The sequence below is a fragment of the Vulpes lagopus genome, chromosome 7, assembly GCF_018345385.1.
Source record: "Vulpes lagopus strain Blue_001 chromosome 7, ASM1834538v1, whole genome shotgun sequence".
In the NCBI taxonomy this organism is placed as follows: domain Eukaryota; kingdom Metazoa; phylum Chordata; class Mammalia; order Carnivora; family Canidae; genus Vulpes; species Vulpes lagopus.
In genome coordinates this window covers 106,716,650-106,740,100 of record NC_054830.1, presented here as the reverse complement: position 1 = coordinate 106,740,100, position 23,451 = coordinate 106,716,650, and the positions used below count along the sequence as shown (strand labels likewise).

The following is a 23,451-nucleotide window of genomic DNA, read 5'->3' as shown; positions in this document are numbered from 1 at the left end:
TTCAGCCAATCTCTTCTTTGCTTTAGTGTGTCAAGGGCTTTGAGATCTTCCGCTAAGTAGAACACGGTATTCCTGATTTTGGACTCCTTGATGCCTGGTAGATCCACACCTGCACAAAGAACTCTGGATGTCTGTAAAAATATAAATGGCTACAATTCGGTTGTCTCCTGTCTCCCCGAGGTGCGAGTCACCTACCGAGAACCAAGAAAATGCCAGACAAGAACCCTCACAGACCTTGGGACGAGATTTAAAAAAAAAGAAAAGAAAAAGTCACCCTGTGAGATGATCTGTAAATGTGTTACAGAGGCCAGGGTAGCTCCCAAATTTCATCAGAGAGTAAAATCACCTGTAACTTCAGTGTCACCTGCCCAGTTGATGCTGTCATAAAAGAAGGGTGGGGTCCATCAAGAGCCTAGAACCAGCAGAATCTGAGTAAGAATGTAGTGTGGGCCCCCACTCTGTCCAGAAGAGAGGCTACTGATTCTAATGACCAGGACCAATAGCTGTTATCAGGACAGGTAAAAACCTAATTCAATTTCAATCCCTCACTCAACAAATACTCACTGAATACTTACTGTGTTCTAACCTCTCGTACTCCTCAGCAAATAAGATCTCTGCCTTTATTGAGTCTCTATACTAGCAAACCTAAGTTCTGGATATCCTTTAAGAACATGCAAAGACCCAGGCTCTGATTCCATACCCATGAAGTAGTCTTCCCATCACTTAAGGGGTCTCAAGTAAATAAACCCACTAAGAAGCAATTGTCCAAGGCACATGACTAGTACGATTTAAACTTGCTATACACTCTTTCTCAATTAATAAATTCACATCAGGGTTATAAAATCAGCTTCTGTTCACTGGGTTGAATTATAAAGGTGTTTTATTCAAAAATAAAGTTGTTTTATCCATACTAATTTCTCAGAGCCTGATTAAGCTTAAGTGAAGGGAAATAAAAGTTTCTGAATATTGCCAAACTGAGGACCAGACAGGCCCAGTTTCATAGCAGCCCAATCAAGATGCAGCCTAGGCATCTTTCTTTAAACGTCTTAAATGGAAGCTTTACCTGTGGTTCCATACTTGAAGAACAGGGGCAACATGATTGCTTCTAAAGCTTAATCATAAGCCAGTGAAACTTAGAGTAAATCCGTAGCATGAAAACCTTCCTGTACCTGTCCTACCTATGCAACACAGGCTCTTGTTGACATAACTGACTGTAATAGATACATTACTCTGAATATGCAACCTAAGACTAAGCTCCCAGGGAACAGAGATTGCTCTGCATTTATGGCCCTACTCCCACAAAGTAAGGGCTCCCAAAAAACAAACGAATCAGTTGAATGACCATTTTCCCCTGTAAAACTCAAGAACATGTCCTTGGAAGATATCTTTTCTAGATCCTGCTTTATAATATGTAACCAGAATGATATGTGACCAATATGAATCCATGCAAGATTCAGGAGTATCTTTTTAAAAAACAAAAACCCTTCATTTTTATCTTTCACCATCCTTTTAAACCTGGGCAGCAGGAGTACATCTATTATATATTTGATTAAGGCAGGTTTCATGAGTTCCGTGGTCACCCTGAGGAACAGAAAATTCCTAGGGTATCTGAGGGACGTCTGGCTGGCTCAGTCAATGGAACATATGACTCTTGATCTCGGGATCATGAGTTTAAGCCTCATGCTGGGCATAGAGCTTACTTAAAAATAAATAAATAAAAAAGAAAGAAAAAGAAAGAAAGAAAGAAAGAAAGAAAGAAAGAAAGAAAGAAAGAAAGAAAGAAAGAAAGAGAAAGAAAGAAAGAAAGAAAGAAAGAAAGAAAGAAAGAAAGAAAGAAAGAAAGAAAGAAAGAGTCTTATGGTACTTGAGTCACAAAGAGTGACCCTTTTGCCTCTTCACCTGAGGCTAGTTCCCGCACTGCTCTCCCCAGAGGGGCATCAGGCCTGGTCATTCTAGTGCTCTCCCAGCTTCCCACCCAGAGGCAAAGGGAGGGAGACAGAGGTAAATCAGGATTCTTTACTTTCATGTGATGGTTTCACACTTGAGCAGATGTTTAAAGCCACCCATGAATACTTGTATGGTTACTCCAGAAACCAACCCCATCCCCATTCTCCGGTGGTTTCCCATCCATAGTTCCCTTGATCTGCACAAAAGTGTCTGTTCTGGCAGTCTTTTACTCCTCTTTCAGCCTCTTGTAATCTAGAGGTCTACCTCCAATTTCTTATCTGTTGAAACTTGTTTTTCTCTGTAGGGACCTTGTCGGTTAGGAGCTAAGGTCACTCTTGACACTGATCCGTCCATTTGCAAGTGGCCCTGGGGGCCACGCCTTCTAGTTGTGCTTGGGTCTCCACACCTGAGGGAATGCCATTCACAGCAGCCTTGTTGTAGATTTGTATCTTCATTTTTGACAGTTTTCCAGCAGGTGGCAGTAAAGTGTTTTGTCCAAAGTAAATTAATGTATTTTCCAATAAAAGGAAAGTGTGAAGTGTCTGGATGAAGGAGAACTTCTTTCTCATGGTGCTGTTTATGCTGGAGGTAGCGCTGTATGGTCCACACCTGGTCTGTGTGAATCTCTCATGCACTTCTGGCCCAAACAGACTGGGGAGCACAGGCCAAGCCCAGTGTGGTTTCAGCATTCCTCTGCTCTTTTGCCAAAACAGTTGCCAGCCCTTCTCTTGTCCTCTATATTTTCCAGGCAGGAATCAGACAGAGGTCCACTGTGCCTCTCTCACCACAAGAGTACTCTGAGTAGTTCCATTGAAGGTTCCCTCCCTCAGCTTGAGGTAAAACTAAGGCAGGTGTGTAGTAAGAATTCATGGCATTGCAGCAACAGTCTCCAATGAAATAATATTCTCACTTGACTTTTTACAACTTGCTCTAAGCATTTAGAGTTATCTACGTGATTCTGTCTAAATTTCTAGGGGGAGTCCATCTCAGAACTCACTGTAATGAGTATTTTGGAGGGAAGGGGCAGTTATTGGATATTTTTTGTAATATCCTGGTGTTTCATTAAAAACAGTAGTTCTTAACCTTTATAGCCATGTCTAGAGACACTTCTATGAGCTATTGGTGCTGATGGCATCTAGCGGGGGAGGTGCTATTGGGCTCTAGCAGGCAGAGGTCCAGGACACTGCTAAACATCCTATGATATACAGGACAGCCCTCTCCACAACAAAGAACTATCTGGCCGAAAACGTAACATCTTGTGACAGATAGTATTTCTACCCTTGGCAATCACTGTAAGTAAGAAAACACCTCAAAATTACATCACTTTTTTCTTCCTTTTGCCTCCAAGTGTTTCACCTATAGATGCAGAGGTTACATTTTAATATATCATTAATGTCAACAACAGCATTTCACATAGCTGTATGGCCAGGATGAGAAGTGACTGGTGTGTTGCCAGGACTACCTCTGGAAGTGAGGCATGCCAACAAAATTATTATTTCAGGTGAAATTTTTTTAGGTATTTCTCTGCAAGATGATTTTTATAGTCTAGGAAAATAAATACCTTACCCAGCTTCTCTGAGCAGAGGCTTTCAGCCCCTCAGTAGAATCAGGAGTCAAATCACTATAGAAGAGATATCTAGTTGCTGCAATGCCCAGAACACATTCTAGCTGCTGGCTGGGGGATGGGATGGGTTTTGGTGGAGGGGGGGGACTTCAACCTGTCTGCTTCCCCGGGGTCACCAGTGTCACCGGGATGAGACTGAACTTGGGGAGCAGCTGTCTCTAGACACTCTACCATGGACACCCTTACTATTCCTGGAGGATGCAAATGGACCTTGCCCCCCACCTCACCCAAGGAATACTTTGAATTCAGCTCTTGTAGATGTAGCAGGACATGGAGTCCTGCCCTTGCGCCTTCAGTAAGGAAACTTTTGATTATTTAGGTGTCCTCCTCACCCTTACTGATCCCCTATCTAGCCAAGGCTATTTGAGGACTAGCATAGAGATGAACTTTTGTTCACTCAAGGCTGCTATTATCTTTTTTAATGCAGTGTTCACAAGAAACTGGAGCCATGCTAGCCAGCAAGAGCCAAAGAGGCATAATCCATCCCCACTGATCCTATCACTTAAAAAGTAAAACATTCAACACCCACAAATGTCGGACCCGGAATGAGAACATGGAACTTGTAATAAGAAAACCTGTATCTGAGTTCTAGCCCTTTCACTTAGTAGCCATGTGACTCTGATCCAGGTACTTAACCTAAATGCACCGTAGAGTCCCCATTGGTAAGATAGGAAAGAGGATACTGAAATGAACTGGTATGCATAAAAGCGTTTTATAAGCTGTGTACAGTTCTTTTCACTCCTCCCTCCTGTGCCGCTTTCAGAGACCTGAAGAAGTCTCTGGACATGTTTTGCCACCATCTGGGTTTTTATTGCTAGCAATGAACCCCATGTGGAAGCCTTTCTTGGCAGAAGTTGCTAAATACTTGTAAATTTATTTTTAAGTGAAAACCAACAACCACTAAGAACCCCCAAACTCTTGGTGTTATTTTTAAGATAACCCTGAACCTTGTGAATTCTAATCCATATGAGCATACCGCCTCCCTACTTAGGATGCATATTTACACTGCCCACTTATAGAAGAAGACATGCATAGAGATAAGAATGGGAAACATACACAGTTTTATGTGCAGGAGAAACTATGGCACAGGACACAATGCTATAATTACATGGATTCCCACAAAGCAGTAAAATGCTATCAAATTCAAACTCTGCCAATTGTCTCTTTCCTGAAGTATTCGTGTATATTGGGAAAAAAGAAAGGACTAAAAACTCCACAAAATTAAAATTTTCTCATAAAGAAGGAACTCACCATTAGACAGTGGTATTGCTGGCTCTCCTGAGGAATGCAATGGAATCTGTCTGTGCCACTTTCCCCGGGACCACTGTGCCAGCGTGCAAGAATGCATGTTCTTCATAAACAAAAAAAATATTACTAGCTGCAAAGAGAAGAAACTGTTCCAGGGTGTACAAATCCCACGCCAACACCCAAAATAATGGCAAATACTGTTCTGATCTTAGCAACCTAAAGTAACCTTTGAGCCATTTATTTATTCAACACATATTTCTTGAGCAACTATTAGGGGTCCAGCACTGTGTTAGGGGATGTAATCATGATCTCTGCCCTGAAAAACTTCATCTTACATATCTCTGGAATAGAACATTTCTGGAATAGAACCAAAGCTAACATAATGTTTATTTCAGCTTCCATATTCACTCACACAGCTTCTGGTACCATCCAGTTTGGGGAGCTAGAACAATTAACAGTAACTCTCATCTTTGCCAAGTCCACATTTTTGGCCTGATCACTCAGAATTCACTGTATGACTAGGGGGTGGGGGGGTGCCTGGGTGGCTCGGTTGGTTAAGCATCTGCCTTCAGCTCAGGTCATGATCCCAGGGTCCTAGGATCAAGACCCCATTAGGCTCCCTCCTCATAGGGAGTCTGCTTCTCCTTCTCCCTTTGCCTGCTCCCCCCCCCCTCTTGTGCTCTCGCCTCTCTCAAATAAATAAAATCTTTAAAAAAGAAAGAAAGACAGAAAGAAAAAGAAAAAAGAAAAGAAAGAAAGAAAGAAAAAAGACTAAGTGTTTTGGTCTCTCTCTCTCTCTCTCTCTCTCTTTTTTTTTTTTTTTTTAGTGTTCTGGTCTCTTGATTAAATTCCTGTAGTCAAGTAGGTATTTTTTTCCAGTCAGAACTTTTCTGCTTTAAAAAAGAAAGGTTGGGGGCGCCTGGGTGGCTTAGTAGGTTAAGCATCTGCCTTTGGCTCAAGTCATGATCCCAGGGTCATGGAATCAATAGGGAGCCTGCTTCTGCCTGCTGCTCCCCCTGCTCCTGTTTACACTCTCAGGCTCTCTCTCTCTCTCTCTCTCAAATAAATAAGATCTTTTAAAAATAAATAAAATAAATAAAATTAAAGCGGGGGATGGTGCATGGCTGGCTTATTTGGTAGAGCATGTAAACTTTATCTCAGGGTTATGGGTTCAAGCCCCACATTGGAGGTAGGGTTTACTTAAAAAAAAAAAAAAAAAAAAAAAAAGATATCCCTTTCTCTTCTCCCCTCTCCCTATATCCATGTGGGGGAAATTTAAAAAGTGCTCAGAGATTCAATGAGATTATGACCTTCACAAAACCTTATGACCTTCACAAAACCCAGGTAGGACAAAGAAATCCAGAAATCCAGGTAGGAAGATCTTGCCATTCTGCATACCCTTCCTCTTCCAAAGGCCTTAGGCTTTTGGATCTTCCTACCATTTGACCAGCCAGACTCCTCAAACTCATTAGGGCCACACCTTCTCTGGCAAACTAACAGCCCAAATATTTGCGGGTTACAATCTAAATGCAACCACATTTTTGCCAAATATTTACACCTGACTGCTCTTTTCCACTAAAGACAGGATATAATGATTTACAGAAGCATCTAGTGTTTTTCCAGTTCCCAAGCTCCTCAGCAGAAAGACTCTGAAGTATGAAGGCTCACACTCTCATTTCAGCCTTTCACAGTGACAGAAACCAAACTGTACATTGGACAGAAGTATCACAGTTATTATGCATGTGTCCTATCACCCTTTTAGAGAACGGCACTGCCTGTATCCTAAATGAGTGGCTTACCAAAAACAAAACACTTGCTGAAAAAAGAAATGGCCCATAGCATAACCAAATTTGTTGTCTTTTTTTTTTTTAATGTTTTTTTATTATTTATTTATGATAGTCACAGAGAGAGAGAGGCAGAGACACAGGCAGAGGGAGAAGCAGGCTCCATGCACCGGGAGCCCGACGTGGGATTCGATCCCGGGTCTCCAGGATCGCGCCCTGGGCCAAAGGCACGCGCCGAACCGCTGCACCACCCAGGGATCCCAATTTGTTGTCTTTTAACAAGGTTTTGCTATTGGTTTCTTCATTTGCTTTATGTGTATTTTTTTCCTTCACCTGGACTACTTGGATGCTTCTTACTCATTAATACATTTAAAAATATTTATTGAGGGCAGCCTCAGTGGCTCAGCGGTTTAGCGCCGCCTGCAGCTCAGGGCGTGACCCTGGGGACCCGGGATCGAGTCCCACGTCGGGCTCCCTGCATGGAGCCTGCTTCTCCTTCTGCCTGTGTCTCTGCCTCTCTCTCTCTCCTCTCTGTGTATTCTCATGAATAAATAAATAAAATCTTAAAAAAAAAAAAAGTTTACTTTAAAAATAAATAAATAAAATAAAAATATTTATTGAGCACGTAGTATGTACTGTGCCAAGTGCTGGAGAAATAGCAGTGAACACATTAGACACGATCCCTGCATTGTGGGGAACACAGTGTAATTATGTCAATAAGCCTAAGTCCAGTTTAAATATCCTAAGTATGACTTTATCTGGGCATCCGTTGTGACCTCATTTAGGTTAGATAAAATATCTGTCTTCTCTGGGCTTCAGGCATCTTCCCCATATTTCACATTGGAGACTTCCCCCTCAACAGAAGAACATGAAAAAAATCTGACCTACCAAAGGAAAGGGTAAGGAAACTTGACTGTGTCTGCCTTAATTGAGGATGGAGTAGAGAAAAAGAAAACTCTCCTCTGAGATTTCCTAAACAAGTTTTATGAGCACATTGAGGGGAGCAAAATTTCATACAACCCATGTGAACCAGAAAACACTGAGATGAAAATTCAAAAGCTGATCACTTTAGTGCCCCAGGCACCTCGCATAAGCAAAAGTAAAAATCCTCTGTGGAGATCCCACAGGTAAGGTTCCAAGAAATATGACTGATAATAAAATATCACTAAAATAACAAGGAAATCGTGCATTTCATAATAATACCAGCAATGACTGCAAGTATTTTAGTTACCAGATATGGAATATAAATAAAATATATGTGTGACACTGTAATATAATAAATACATATTTGTTCTTTTCCCTAGTTCTTGGCACAGAGCTCCTAAAACCCTTGTCATTTCCTCAGTAATAGGGGTAAAAGGAGTGTATTTCATTATTCACAAGTCCCTTTTTCCATCACACCTGAGCTTATGCTAAGTTGAATTAGAGTGGGGCCCCTAAATAGGCCCATATGGGGCCGATGCCAGAAAGACCAAATGATTAGAGGGTTAGAACTTGGCAGCCCCACATCTGACCTCCTGGGAAGGAGAGAAGCTAGAGATTATAATCTCTATAAAAACTGGAACAAGATTTGATGAGCTTCTGAGTCGGTGAATGCATCCATGAGCTGTGATAGTAGTGTATAGCCCAAATTCCTCCGTTTTTTGAACTTAAGATCCTTCTGTACCTTGCCCTAAGTACCTCTATCTGGCTAATCATTTGTATCTATTATAATATCCTTTACAATAAACTAGTAATAGAGAGTTAAGTGTTTCCATGGGTTCTGTGAGCCATTATAGGGAATTATTGAACCTGAGGAGAGGGTAGTGGGAACACCCCTGATTTGCAGCCAAGTCAAACAGGAGTGGGGGTAACCTGGGGACCCTCTACTTACAATTGTTATCTGAAAGGGGGAGTTGTCTTTGTTTTGGAGTGATTAGATGTGCATTGCTGTCTTGAAAAAGGAAGGGGATGGGGATCCCTGGGTGGCGCAGCGGTTTGGCGCCTGCCTTTGGCCCAGGGCGCGATCCTGGAGACCCGGGATCGAATCCCACATCGGGCTCCCGGTGCATGGAGCCTGCTTCTCCCTCTGCCTGTGTCTCTGCCTCTCTCTCTCTCTCTGTATAACTATCATAAATAAATAAAAAAAAAAATTAAAAAAAAAAAAAAAAAAAAAAGGAAGGGGGTGCCAGTGCCATGAGCCAAGGTATGTGGACAGCTTCTAAAAGCCAAGAAAAGCAAGGAAACAGATTCTCCCTAGAGATCTGAGAGCCCTGATTTTAGCCTAGTGAGATCCAAATGAGACTTCTGACCTACAGAACCATAAAGTACCGAAGTCATGGTTGGTTTTGTTTTTTGGGTTATTTTTTTTTTTTTGAGAAAAATAACTTTATATCTTGGAATAATTTCAGGCTTACAGAAAAGTTGCAAAGAAGGGAGCCTAGTTTGCTCAGTTGGTGGAGCATGAGACTCAATCTTGGGTTGTGAGTTCAAGCCTGATGTTGAGTATACAAGATTATTTAAAAGTAAGTTTTTTTCTTAAAAAAAGTTGCAAAGGGGCAGCCCGGGTGGCTCAGCGGTTTAGCGCTGCCTTCAGCCCAGGGTGTGATCCTGGAGACCCAGGATGGGGTACCACCTCAGGCTCCCTGCATGGAGCCTGCTTCTCCCTCTGCCTCTGTCTCTGCCTCTCTCTCTCTGTGTGTCTCTCATGAATAAATAAATAAAATCTTTAAAAAGAAAAAAAGTTGCAAAGATCACACAGAGAGCTCCCAGTTTCCCTTAATGCTAGTACCTAATGCCTTTTTAAAAAACAAAAAACAAAAAACATGGACATTAGAGCAGTTTTAGGTTCACAGCAAAATTGAGCAGAAGGAAGAGACTTTGTAAATATCTTCTGCCCCCACGTATGAATTTGTATTTTTTAAGCCACTAAGTTTGTGGCAGTTTGTTAGAGCAGTAGTAAAAAATAAATATAAAGGCGAGTGGCATTTTGAGGAGGAAAAAAAAGAGAGATGTAGAGATATATAGAGATACTGTAAAATGCTGTTAAGAAACAAAATTGGCTTCACTGAACAATTCATAAATTGAGTAGCATCCCATCTAGCAAAGAGAGGGGAGCGCTGAGTTTGAAATGAAAGATTTTTATAGGCAGAAGCAAGATGGGACTAGGAAGTTAAAAGATTGGATTATTTCAGGCAAAATTACCTTCCCTTAGGAAAAGGCTGAGGTTTTATCAGACAGATTACCTCATTAGTGCTGAGCAGGAAATTCCAGATTGACTTTTAAAATTCCACTCCCGGGAGAGGCTGAAACTGCAATTATGTGAGCTAAGTATTAAGTCTTGGTGGGGCTATACACAGGTGACTCCATGGGCCTGTTTTTTCTTTTTAACAACGCTAATGAAAAATGAGAGAATAATTCATTCAAAATCCAATATAATTGTTACTTCTAGTGGAGGGTATGCAGCATATAAGAGGGACACCCTCCCCAAGAACAGGGCCACACTAGCCTGTAAGTCATCTCTATGGGAACTAGGAAAAGGGTTGTTCTTGGGCAAATGAATTAAAAAACAAGAGCCCAGAGGGCCCACAGTCTGCAGCGGGAGCCTTTGTACGCAAGGAAAAGACCCCATTCTCCAGGAGATCTCCCTCCCCTTGGCTAGGACCTTTATGAAGGTCCAACTCTCACCACAGTGCTGGCAGTCCCAGCAGGGAACTTCAGAGTTTCTATAATATTTTACTATTCAAGCTGGGTAGAGGGTTTGTTTTTCATAATTAACCTTCAAACTCTATATACATGTATATACTATATACTCTTCCATTCGTACTGATCACAGTTTTTATTTTTTATTTTTTTTTTAATTTTTATTTATTTATTTATGATAGTCACAGAGAGATAGAGAGAGAGGCAGAGACACAGGCAGAGGGAGAAGCAGGCTCCATGCACCGGGAGCCCGACGTGGGATTCGATCCTGGGTCTCCAGGATCGCGCCCTGGGCCAAAGGCAGGCGCCAAACCGCTGCGCCACCCAGGGATCCCTGATCACAGTTTTTAAAATGTTAAAATATTCAGCTATGTGATAAAATGTATACCATTCTATCCCATGCAGAGCTTTACCAGTACTTGGGCACCATTCTTGCTCTTTGTACAATCTAAGAATCAGGGGGTTCTGAAGAATACTGGAGTGACCCTTTCTTTTAATATATATTTTTTAAATTGTTCAGATATATTTTCTATTATCATTATTTCTCAGATATATTTTCTTTTTATCATTACTTTTTAAAAGTAATCTCTATACCTAACATGGAGCTTGAACTCACCACCTCAAGATCAAGAGTTATATGCTCTACTGACCAAGCCAGCCTCATGTCCCTAGGGTAATACTTTTCCTAACTTCACATAAGCTCTTTTCAGAGTAGGGGCAAGTCATCCATGAGCAGGAAAACAGGATTCCCCTTCTTTCAGCCCTTATCCCTATCTTAAATAAGAGATTTTGTCTGTGTTCTCACCCAGATATTGTACACAGTGGTAGGACCTGAATGTGCAAATCACAAAGTTAGTGAGCACCTATAATCCAAGAATGCTTCCTGAGACCTAAGAAAAATTTCATTATTAGAGATCTGGTATGTCTGATAAAATCTGACATGCTGACCTGAGAATAAGCAGACAGATGAACTTAGAAGGTTCTATCCCAGCCTAGGAGTCTTGGAACCTGATATACTACAACTCCGAGATTGCCTTGACTCTTCCAAAGAAGCCCAGGACCTTCTCTTTTCTTTTTTCCTTTTCTCTGCTTTTCCTTTTTAAAAGGGCACTTGGGAAAAGGACAGAAGGCTACTGAAACACCTCTCCTTTATTCCCATGCAGACCTGCTATCTTCAGAAGGGGTCACTTGGGTTCAGTAGTCCATCAATCCAAACCTCAAACCAAGTTTTGCTACTCAAATACAAGCTTCTGCACCCTTCCAGACCTAAGAAGTGCCTGGCTCTACTCAACTGTGATGTTGGATCTAGAGAAGTACTCAACTTACACAGTAGCTGAAAGATGGTCTAATTCACACTGCCACGCTTTTTTAAAAATTGTGGTTTTTTCAAATGGAACAATAATACATAGTGACTGGGAAATTTTCAAAAATTTAGAATAAAGAATAAATGGGACGCCTCAGGGGGCTCAGTGGCTGAGCATCTGCCTTCGGCTCAGGGCGTGATCCCGGGGTCCTGGAATCGAGTCCCACATCAGGCTCCCCATGGGGAGCCTGCTTCTCTCTCTGCCTGTGTCTCTGTCTCTCATGAATAAATAAAATCTTAAAAAAAAAAAAGGAGAAAGAATAAAAAGCAAAATTCTCTACCTGCTCATTTACTTTCCTCCCCACAAGTAAATTTTATGAAGTATATCCTCCCAGACTCCTTTCCATACATTTATATAATGCACACACTCACACAATTGCTTTTCTTGACAAATGGGATCATACTATAATATTCTATAATATGCTTTTTACACATAATTTTCCATAGAAATTTGTCCATATTAGTAAAATATAGGTTGTTTCCAGTTTTCTCCATTAAAAACCATAGTGAAAAAAATTCTTGTACCAAAAAAAAAAAGGTCGAATGAAGAAACCTACATAAGCCACACAATAAAATTCTTTACAAAGGAGAAAACAAAGCAATGGAATAAATGTTTGTATACCCGTGTATATACTTGTGTATAACAGATTCCTAGAAACAAAATTGCTGATTTGAAGAGTAACACATTTAAACTTGGTAGATACTATCAAACCTCCCTCAGAAGAGGCTTTCTAGGAGATGCCTATTTGCTTAAACTTTCACCAACAATGGATATAATGTGTATATTTATTTTTAGTCAATTAGATGAGGACATTATTTGACTTGCATTTCCCTAATTACAAAGAGTCATATATATGCTTCCTTGCCTGCTGTATTTCTTATTCAGTGAATTACCTATCCAACTCCATGGCCGATTTTTCTGCTTGCAACTTCCTCATTTTGATCATAAGTGTAGCTACTATATTTCAAGCACTTGGCTGTGTTCCAGACACCATGCTAGATGCTTGAAAATAAAGTTTGTTTTAAAACAACCCATGCGGGATCCCTGGGTGGCGCAGCGGTTTGGTGCCTGCCTTTGGCCCAGGGCGCGATCCTGGAGACCCGGGATCGAATCCCACGTCGGGCTCCCGGTGCATGGAGCCTGCTTCTCCCTCTGCCTGTGTCTCTGCCTCTCTCTCTCTCTGTGTGACTATCATAAATAAATAAAAATTAAAAAAAAAAATTTAAAAAAAAAAATAAATAAATAAAACAACCCATGCTGCAGATGGGAAATACAAGAAACATACAGAAATGAAATTCATACCCTAGTCTTTTTTACTCTTGAGGCTGCCCCTTCTCTCCTATGTCACTTTATCAAAAAGCCTCATTTTAGGGGCACCTAGCTGGTTCAGTCAATAGAGCATGCAACTGTTGATCTCAGAGTTGAGTCCAAGCCCCATGTTAGGTGGGAGCCTACTTTAAAAAAAAAAAAAAAAGCCTCATTTTGCCCAAATGTGGAAACCGAAAGGGAAGTGACTCACCCAAACATTCATAGCCTCGTAGCTAGATGCCTATCTCAATGTAGACCACTGGTGGGCTTTTCACTTTTCTTCCCAGAAAACAACATTTCCCAGAGGCGATTCAGGCAAATATTTCAGATCGGCCAGCCTATTACCTGTGTTCTTAGAAATAAAGAACTAACACAAAGTACAAAGGTCAAAGATAAATAAAAGAGAAACACCAAGAAACAGAGACTTTGGCCCCATTCCATCCATATCACATAGTCCAAGAAGAGGACTGATGGCCCTTCAAGTCAGCCTTAGGGTGTAAAATGGTCTCCAGTTACTTCCCAACACCCACCTGCCAAATTACAATTTTTTTTCAGATTTTATTCATTTATTTGAGAGAGAGAAAGTATTGGGAGGGATAGACAGAGAGAATCCCAAGCAGACTCCATGGCGAATGTGGAGCCTGGCATGGGGCTTGACCCCTCCACCCTGAGATCACGACCTAAGCCAAAACCAAGAGTCCAACACTCAACCTACTGTGCCACTTAGACACCCCTTCAGCTTTAGAGTCTTAAAAAAAAATGGGGGCGAGATGCAGTGGGTTAAGCGTCCAACTCTTGATTGTGGCTCAGGCCCTGATCTCAGAGTCATGAGATTGAGCCTCGGGTTGGGCTCCACACTCAGTGCAGTCTGTTAAAGCTTCTCTCCCTCTCCGTCTGCCCCTCCCACCCCTCTGCATGCTCACACTCTCTGTCTCACATAAATAAGCAAATCTTAAAAAAAAAAAAAAAACTCTGAATCTGAATGAACTATTAATCACAGACATGAGTAGCAAATAGTTTGAGTTTCTTCTCTCTATAAAGTTGAAACATTCATTTTACAGTTCTTTATTTAATAATCCGGAATTCCAAGAATTCCCCCCCCCCCCTTTTTTTCCTGAAAGTGATTAACCCAATGAGAAATACAGGAGGGGTGCCTGGATAGCTCAATCAGTTAAGTGTCTGCTTTTGATCTCAGCTCAAATCTTGATCTTAGGGTCATGGGTTTGGGCCCCATTTAAAAAAAAAAAAAAATATATATATATATATATATATATATATATATATATATATATATAAAGCAGAATGGGGTAAATTATTTCTAAGAAACTGCTAAACTCTCTTCCTTCCAAAGCATTGATTAAATGCCTATATAATGAGTTGACAACAATTTGAGGCCAGGTTCATGGAGGTGCATTAAAATATTTTCTGGGGATCCCTGGGTGGCTCAGCGGTTTAGCGCCTGCCTTTGGCCCAGGGCACGATCCTGGAGTCCCAGGATCAAGTCACGCGTCAGGCTCCTGGCATGGAGCCTGCTTCTCCCTCCTCTGTGTCTCTGCCTCTCTCTCTCTATGTCTATCATAAATAAATAAATAATTTTTTAAAAATAATAAATAAAATATTTTCTACCTTCAAAAAATTAAATTTTTCCAATCATAAAAAACTAAAAAAAAAAAAAAAAAAAAAAGTCCTATGTGCCAAACACTAGATTGGACACTAGAAGTCCAGGGACAAATAGAACATAGTTCCTGTTCTTTTGAGGAGCAATAATCCCTCTTGTTATCACGTTAACATGTTACACGTCATGAAGCACTTTAAATGTATTTTGAACACATAGTATGATTGCAAATTTAACTTGGAAGCCATCTACTTTTTATTTTTCCTATGTTTTTTGTTTTGTTTTGTTTTCTGTGATAAATCCAGATCTCTAACAGACCAGAATATGGTTTCAGGTTGGAGGGATGGGCTAGACCAGGAAGGAGAGATCTTTCTTTCTTCTACAAGTGGGACCCTGGTAAGAGTTGGTTTCAGGATGCTTCAGACAGTATTATCAAAATCTTAAATGGCATCTCCACCCTTTTAAATACTTAGAGGGAGCCTTTCACTCACAAAATCCTTCTTTGAATTCAAGGTAATTCTCCTGTTTCAAGACAGTTAAACTGGGTCACAAAAAAAGAGCCACTTTCCCAGGATTAGATGGCAAGATGGAGTAAAATTTCATTACCTTCAACTCCCAGAGTCTCATTCGGTGAAGCCCAACCATGAAGGGCAGAGGACTGATGCTGACATCTAAATTATGTTTCCAATCAGATTGATCACGTGCTTGACAGAGCTGCTAGATTAGCCCATTAACCTCTGGAATGCTGTCAGCCTCAGGTCTCAGAGTCCACATGAATATGTCCTGCTGCAATTCTCTTTTAGAAGTTTCTACCTACTGGGGGGGCCTCACTGGCTCAGTCAGCAGAGCATGCAACTCTTGATCATGGGTTGCAAGTTTGAGCCCCATGCTAGGTGTAGAGATTACCTAAAAATAAAATCTTTTAGGGGCACCTGGGTGGCTCAGTCAGTTGCTTAACTGACTCTTGATTTCGGCTCAGGTCATGATCTCAGGGTCATGAGACAGAGACTCAGGTCAGGCTCCATGCTCAGCTTAGAGCCTGCTTGAGATATCCTCTCCCTCTGTCTGTCCCCACCCTCTTTTTTTCTCCAAAACAAATAAGTAAAATTAAATAATCTTTAAAAAATATTTTTAATTAAAAAAATAAATTTCTACATATCAATTCTCTCCCATGTGATTATAAATCCTTTACCTGTATACAAATGCTCAATCCGTGAGCCATGAAAAACTTCTTTAAGGAGACCAGCTATATTGGGTGTGTTGTCTTGCTTTTTTGTTGTTGTTTTTTTCTTTCTTTCTTTCTTTAAAAATTTTAAGTAACCTCTACACCCAACACGGGGCTCAAACAGTGCTGAGATCAAGAGTCACACATTCCCCCAACTGGCACCCTATTTGTTGTCTAATTCTTTTTTTTTTTTAAGATTTTTTTAATTTGATTTTTTAAAAGATTTTATTTATTAATTCATAAGATACACACACAGAGAGAGGCAGAGATATAGGCAGAGGGAGAAGCAGGCTCCATGCTGGAAGCCCGATGTGGGACTTGATCCCGGGACTATGGGATCACACCCTGAGCCAAAGGCAGACGCCCAACCACTGAGCCACCCAGGCATCCCAAAGATTTTTTTTTTTTTTATTTGAGAGAAAGAGGAAAGAGAGTGGTGGGAGGTGAGGAGATAATTTTCAGCAGACTCTGCACTGAGCCCAACACGAGGCTCAATCCCACAATCCCGAGACCATATCCTAAACCAAAAATCAAGATTCGGACACTTCACAGACTAAGCCACCCAGGCACCTGCTGTCTAGCTTTTTTTTTTTTTTTTTAAGATTTTATTTATTTATTCATGAGAGACACAGAGAGAGAGGCAGAGACACAGGCAGAGAGAGAAGCAGGCTCCATGCAAGGAGCCCAACGTGGGACTCAATCCCTGAACTCCAGGATCACGCCCTGGGCCGAAGGCAGCTGCTCAACCCCTGAGCCACCCAGGCATCCCTATTGTCTAGTTCTTAAGTGTGTGAAAAGGAGTATGAGTTTATACACACAGACTAGCCGGACTGTCAGAGATAAGCACTCACCTATTACTCCCACCTCGTCCACAATTACTTCATTCTTCCTGTCTCAGTTTCCTTATTTGCAACCTAGAATTTGATCCTGCCTTCCTCCTTCCCAGGAAGTTTAGGTAGATTTTTGATGCAAAAGCAGGGCCAAGAGCTCTCCAATTTTTTTTAAACCAAATATCACCAGACAAACATTCTATTAGACTTAAATCCTATAAGGAATAAAGTTCTCAGTAAACCTGTCTTCCTGCTATCAAAACCCCATTATTTGACAGAATCAAGAACAAAAGATTGTTTGATGTATGCTTCAAAAACTGTTTGCAGGGGCGCCTGAGTGGCTCAGTCAGTTAAGCGTCTGCCTTCAGCTCAGGTCATGACCCCACTGAGCCCTGATTTGGTCTGCTCCCTGTTCAGGGGGGAGGGAGTTTGCTTCTCCCTCTCCCACTGCCCCTCCCCCTACTTGTGCTTTCTCTTCTCTCTCTCTCTCTCAAATAAATAAATAAAATCTTTTTTTTTTCTTAAGATTCATTTATTTACTTATTTATTTATTCACGAGAGACACAGAGACACAGGCAGAGGGAGAAGCAGGTCCCTGCAAGGAGCCCGATGCAGAATTTGATCCCAGGATCCCAGGGTCATGCCCTGAGCCAAAGGTAGATAGACGCTCAACCACTGAGCCATCCAGGCATCCCTAAATAAATAAAATCTTAAAAAAACAAACAAACAAACAAAAAAACCTATTTGCAGTTAGTGATGAAAGTCAAGGGAAAGGAAGGCAGAACTCCTGAGACAGACTTGTTTCCATGGTAAAAGTTCATTCTCACCTAAGAGCTGATTGGCAAACAGGCATGAAAACCACTCTAATCTCAAATATTGAGAAGTGAATATTGGAGAAGGGAGCCCTGTTTCCACACTACAGGCAGAGGCTATTTGGAAACATAATTATACCTTTTATTCTAAATTGATTTAAACTTAAAATTGATGGAATATAGAGCGCTGGACTGTTCCATGGTGTTATTTTTTTAAGGGCTTAAAAAACCCTTAAACCCTTGTTTTCTTTCGTTCTTTCTTTCTTTTAAAGATTTTATTTATGCATGAGAGACACACACAGAGAGAAAGGCAGAGACACAGGCAGAGGGAGAAGCAGGCTCCATGCAGGGAGCCGGACCCAGGCAGGACTCAATCCCCGGACTCCAGGATCACGCCCTGGGCTGAAGGCAGGAGCTAAACCGCTTAGCCACCAAGGGATCCCCCTTTTTTTAAACAGCTGTTTTCTAGGGAAAGAGACTAGAGGAGGATTGACTCCCTTTGTTACAGTGTAACTCCCACACAAGACTCTCTCTGCTCTGTGGCCAGCCTATTTTGAACCCAGTCCAGACTGCACCTAACAAGTTCCAAATGTCTCCGAATCTGTGGCAAACTCTCCAAACTCAAATTCTACAGAAGAGCAATTTTACCACATTGAAACAGGACTAAAAGATGGAGGGATAGGGTAATGGGGTGACGGGCATTAAGGAGGGCACATGAGGGATCCCTGGGTGGCTCAGTGGTTTAGCGCCTGCCTTTCACCCAAGGCGTGATCCTGGAGTCCCGGGATCAAGTCCCGCGTCAGGCTCCCTGCATGGAGCCTGCTTCTCCCTCTGCCTGTGTCTCTGCCTCTCTCTGTGTGTGTCTCTCATGAATAAATAATAAAATCTTAAAAAAAAAAAAAGATGCAAGTGTCTTAAAAAAAAAAAAAAGGAGGGCACATGACGTGATGAGCACTGGTGTCATACCCAGATGATAAATTATTGAACACTACATGTGACACTAATAATGTACTATATGTTAGCTAATAGAATTTAAACTTAAAGAAGAAAGAAGGAAGGAAGGAAGGAAGGAAGGAAGGAAGGAAGGAAGGAAGGAAGGAAGGAAGGAAGGAAAGAGAAAAAAAGAAAACAAGACTAAAGACAAATCCTCTGGAGAGAATGGACTTGTATTTGGGGGTTCCTAGGGAAATACACTATGCAAAGTATAAACTGTGATGAAGAGACGAAGGGACCCCGAAAAAATTATTGCTCACCTTGGTGGTTCTGTCCCAGGTGCTTTATAAAATCTTTCACGGGGCACCTGGGTGGCTCGGATGGTTAAGCATCTGCCTTCTGCTCAGGTCATGATCCTGGGGTCCTGAGATAGAGCTCTGAGTTGGGCTCCCTGCTCCACCTTTTTCTCTGTCTGATTCTCTGTCTGCCTCTTCCTCTCTCCCTGCTCATGTGCTCACATGCTTTCTCTCTCTCTCCCTCTCTCTTTCAAATACATAAATAAAATCTTTTTAAAAACCCAAACTTGGGTCACCTGGGTGGCTCAGTTGGCTGAACATATGCCTTCAGCTCAAGTCATGATCCTGAAATCCTGGGATCCAGCCCCATGTCGGGCTCCCTGCTCAGGGAAGAGTCTGCTTCTCCCTCCATCTGCTCGTGCTCTCTCTCTCTCTCTCAAATGAACAAAAATCTTTTAAAACTAACTAAATAAATAAATAAATAACCCAAACTTTTATCTGTGACACCTTCACTCATTCAGGTGGCCTTTATGCAGCACCTCCATGTGCCTAATACTACTATTATAAAGATATGTCAAACACCTCTTGATTCATGCTTAGCTCCCACCACCACCAGAAATAAGCAGAGATAGCTCCCTATTCCCTTTTGCGAGCTTCCTTAATAATTTTTACCATTTGGGGCACCTGGGTAGCTCAATCAGTTGAGCACCTGACTTCAGCTCAGATCATGATCTCAGAGTCCTGGGATCGAGCCCCAAGACAGGCTCCACACTCAGTGGGTAGTCTGCTTCTCTCTTGCCTTCTGCCCCTCCCCTCCATGTCTTCTCTCTTTCTCTCCCTTTTCTCTCTCTCTCTCTCAAATAAATAAAATCTTTTTAAAAATATTTTTTACCATTTGTTGAGCACCTACAGTATGCCAAGTACTTTCCTTATCAGAGGTCCCCAAAATTCCTCTGTTCACAGAACCATAGGAAAATTCAATAAGCTTGCCACCATTCCCTTGGGCCAAAGGAAATACCTAACAGCTCCATGTAGTAAATAATTAGATCCAAAAACACTAAGATGCATTAATATACTAACAACTTAGTAGTTGTTTGAAAAAATATTTTTATTTTATTCTTAAATAACTACAAGTATTTACAAATGGGATGTTCACACCTATAGTACACTGCTCAGCTTCTTAATCAGATTGGATACCACCGCCCTCCTTTTGTGTTCCACGCAGATTTTCACATGCTACTTGCCTTTTATCGTACTGAAAACCTCGCTTTGTGAAGTACAACACAAGGCGTCAAGTAATATAGTGCAATCTAATGTTGAAATGACAAGCTACCTCTGCTTCATTGTGTTTGCCTCAGAAATTTGAAAAATTCCTCGGTGGTCTCGCGTGACTTCACTGCAGAGCTTTAGGGTGCCTGAACACACAGTTTGAGAACCATGGACATACACTGCTTCGCTTCAACTTCAGAACAGCTGTGAGTACAACTATACATTTATAGATCTGGGCAACCAGGCTGAGGACAGTTGAATAATTTGCAAAGTTCACATAGTTAGTAGGTGGTGCTGGATCTAAATCTAGGCCTGGATCTTGCATCCCTGCATGTGTGCACCTAACCTCAGCTGGTCTGCCCAAGACCCCACCCCCCCAGCACCAACCCTAGTCCCCCACCCGGTTCCATTTGCGCTCCAACAAGATGAAAGAAACTATCACGAGCCAGGAGAAACTCGCCAAACTGCAAGCACAACTGCGCATTGGTGGGAAAGGAACTGCTCGCTGAAAGAAGGTGGTTCATAGAACAGCTACAGCAGATGATAAAAAAAACTTCAGTTCTCCTTAAAGAAGTTAGGGGTAAACAATATCTCTGGTATTGAAGAAGTGAATATGTTCACAAACCAAGGAACAGTGATCCATTTTAACAACCCTAAAGTTCAGGCATCACTGGCAGCGAACATCACCATTACAGGCCATGCTGAGACAAAGCAACTGACAGAAATGCTACCCAGTATCTTAAACCAGCTTGGTGCAGACAGTCTGACTAGTTTAAGAAGACTGGCTGAAGCTCTGCCCAAACAATCCGTGTATGGAAAAGCACCACTTGGGGGATCCCTTGGTGGCTCAGCGGTTTGGCACCTGCCTTTGGCCCAGGGCGTGGTCCTGGAGTCCCAGGATCGAGTCCCAGGATCGAGTCCCAGGATCGAGTCCCAGGATCGAGTCCCACATCAGGCTCCCTGCATGGAGCCTGCTTCTCTCTCTGCCTGTTTTTCTGCCTCTCTCTCTCTCTCTCTCTCTCTCTCTCTCTCTCTGTGTGTGTGTGTGTGTGTGTCTCATGAATAAATAAATAAATCTTAAAAAAAAAAAAAAAAGGAAAAGTACCACTTGCTACCGGAGAGGAGGAGGATGATGATAAAGTTCCAGATCTTGTGGAGAATTTTGATGAAGCTTCCAAGAATGAAGCAAACTGAATTGAATCAACTTCTGAAAAAGATAAAACTTGAAGAAGTTACTGGCAGCTGCTATTTTATATTATGACTGCTTTTTAAAATTTTGTTCATGGATCTGATAAAATCTAGATCTCTAATATTTTTTTAAAGACCTTTTCTTTTTTTTTAATTTTTATTGATTTATGACAGTCACACACAGAGAGAGAGAGAGGCATAGACACAGGCAGAGGGAGAAGCAGGCTCCATGCACTGGGAGCCTGACGTGGGATTCGATCCCGGGTCTCCAGGATCCCGCCCTGGGCCAAAGGCAGGCGCTAAACCGCTGCGCCACCCAGGGATCCCTAGATCTCTAATATTTTTAAGCCCAAGCCCCTTGGACACTGCAGCTCTTTTCAGTTTTTGCTATATACAATTCATTCTTTGCAGCTAATTAAGTTGAAGAAGCCTGGGAATAAAGTTTGAAACAAGGTTAATAAAGTTCTTTGCCTAGGAAATAATAAATAAATAAATAAATAAATAAATAAATAAATAAATAAATAAATAAATTTATCTGGGCCTACTGGGCTCAACATCCTGTTAATCGTGCTACCTCTCACCAGCTTTGCAGGATATTAGAATCACAGACTCAGATCTGGAGGGGATATGAGGCATGATATAGTCTCAGCACGTGGAAAACCAATGCCTGAAAAATGAAATGATCTGACCAAGGTGCACACTGCTTAAAGGCAGATCTGGGGCCCAGGCTTCCAGGCTCCTAGTCTAGAGCTCTCTCCATTCCAACAGCCTACCACCCTTTTAGGAGAGTTTAACAGGAGAAGTGTCCCCAAGAAGAATCTGCCCAATAAGTACCCATGTGGGGGCTCATGGGGTCCTTGGAAGCAAAGAAGGGCTACCCTCCAAAGATCAGAGGCTGCTGTTGGGGTACACATGGTAACTCTACATTCCTCCCTCTGGTGTCTTCCATTTGGAACTAATCCTCAAGCTAATCACTGCTCTCTCTGCTCTTTTTGGGCATCTTGTCGCTATCAAGTAAAGCCTCACCGCCTGAGTCCCCTCTCCTCTTGACCTTCCTTCCATAGTTCAGGGCAGGGCTTCTGAAATGCCCAGGAGAATGATGGTTCTTCTTCTCATTGGTGGTCTTTGCATCTCTGTTGCAACAAGGAACCATTTGTGCAAGAAATGTTTCTGCAGTTTTAAGAAGCACTAAAATAAGCAAATGGCAAACATGTTAAGGTCGTGCAAAGGTATATCTGAAATTTCCAAAGGAATTTTAGAGTTACAAATTTTTCATGAAAACAATAGCTCCCAGAAAACATCTTCTTGGGTTCCAGGTTCCCACTGAGCTATTCGTAAGTATCACCTGCAGGTAAGAACGGGGACATAAGAGGTCCCTGGGTGGCTCAGCGGTTGAGCATCTGCCTTTGGCTCAAGGGGTGATCCTGGGGACCTGGGATGGAATTCTGCATCAGGCTCCCCTTCAAGGCTCCTGCTTCTCCCTCTGCCTGTGTCTCCTGCTTCTCTGTGTGTGTCTCTCACGAATAAATAAAATCTTAAAAAAAAAAAAAAAAAAGGAATGGTGACATAGGATAGCAGATCTTCCCATCCTACTATCCACCTGACAATTATCAAAAAAAAAAAAAAAACAGAAAAAATAGAAAATCCCTTAATTTTCTCTCTGCAGTTTTATGTTTTCAGAACAGGAAGCTCTGGATTCAATTTTTTTTCTGTGCAAACATAAAACCATTTCCTGGCTGGGCATTAATCCTCCCCTGCTTTTGCACACTCCTCTAGAAGACATCCCACACTCTTCTTCTATAGAAGCCAAGAGTTGAAAGCACTTGTTTAGGAATGGACGGCAAGGTCAGGATGATGATAATGATGATTATATTCAACTCTGGACATGTACTGTGTGCCAGGCCAGGCACTGTGCTAAGGGCTCTACATTTATTATTTATTTTCTTTTAATACGAAATTTTATTTTTAAAATTTTTTTATTTATTTATCTATTTGATAGAAAGAGAGAGCTCAAGCAGGGGGAGCAGCAGAGGGAGAGGGAGAAGCAGATCTCCACTGAGCAGGGAGTTTGAAGTGGGGCTGGATCCCAGGACACTAAGATCATAACCTGAGCTAAAGGCAGATGCTTAACTGACTGAGCCACCCAGGTGGCCCTCATATGAAATTTTAAATGACTTATTTTCAAATATATACACAGAATATGGCATAAAGCATATATATAAAGTATATATATAAACATAATATATATGTATATATATTTTATATATTTTAAAATAGTTATAAAGCAGGTGCCTGGCTGGCTGGCTCAGTCAGGAGAGCATGTGGCT

General features: G+C 41.6%; 1 protein-coding gene and 1 pseudogene across 2 annotated transcripts in view; one reads left to right on the top strand and one right to left on the bottom strand.

Moving 5' to 3' along the window:
* FAM13B (family with sequence similarity 13 member B) overlaps positions 1-13,293 on the bottom strand; it is a 93,994-nt gene extending 80,701 nt beyond the window's left edge. Inside the window, exon 1 of one of the 2 annotated variants that reach the window (XM_041761269.1) lies at positions 13,168-13,293. The gene's annotated coding sequence lies outside the window, so the exon portion shown is untranslated. Of the gene's footprint in view, positions 1-4,822; positions 4,919-13,167 lie in introns of those variants that run through there. The other variant, XM_041761268.1, reaches the window with a different exon arrangement.
* A 7,068-nt stretch (positions 13,294-20,361) lies between these two features.
* LOC121494634 lies at positions 20,362-21,238 on the top strand (annotated as a pseudogene).
* Positions 21,239-23,451: the final 2,213 nt, after the last annotated feature.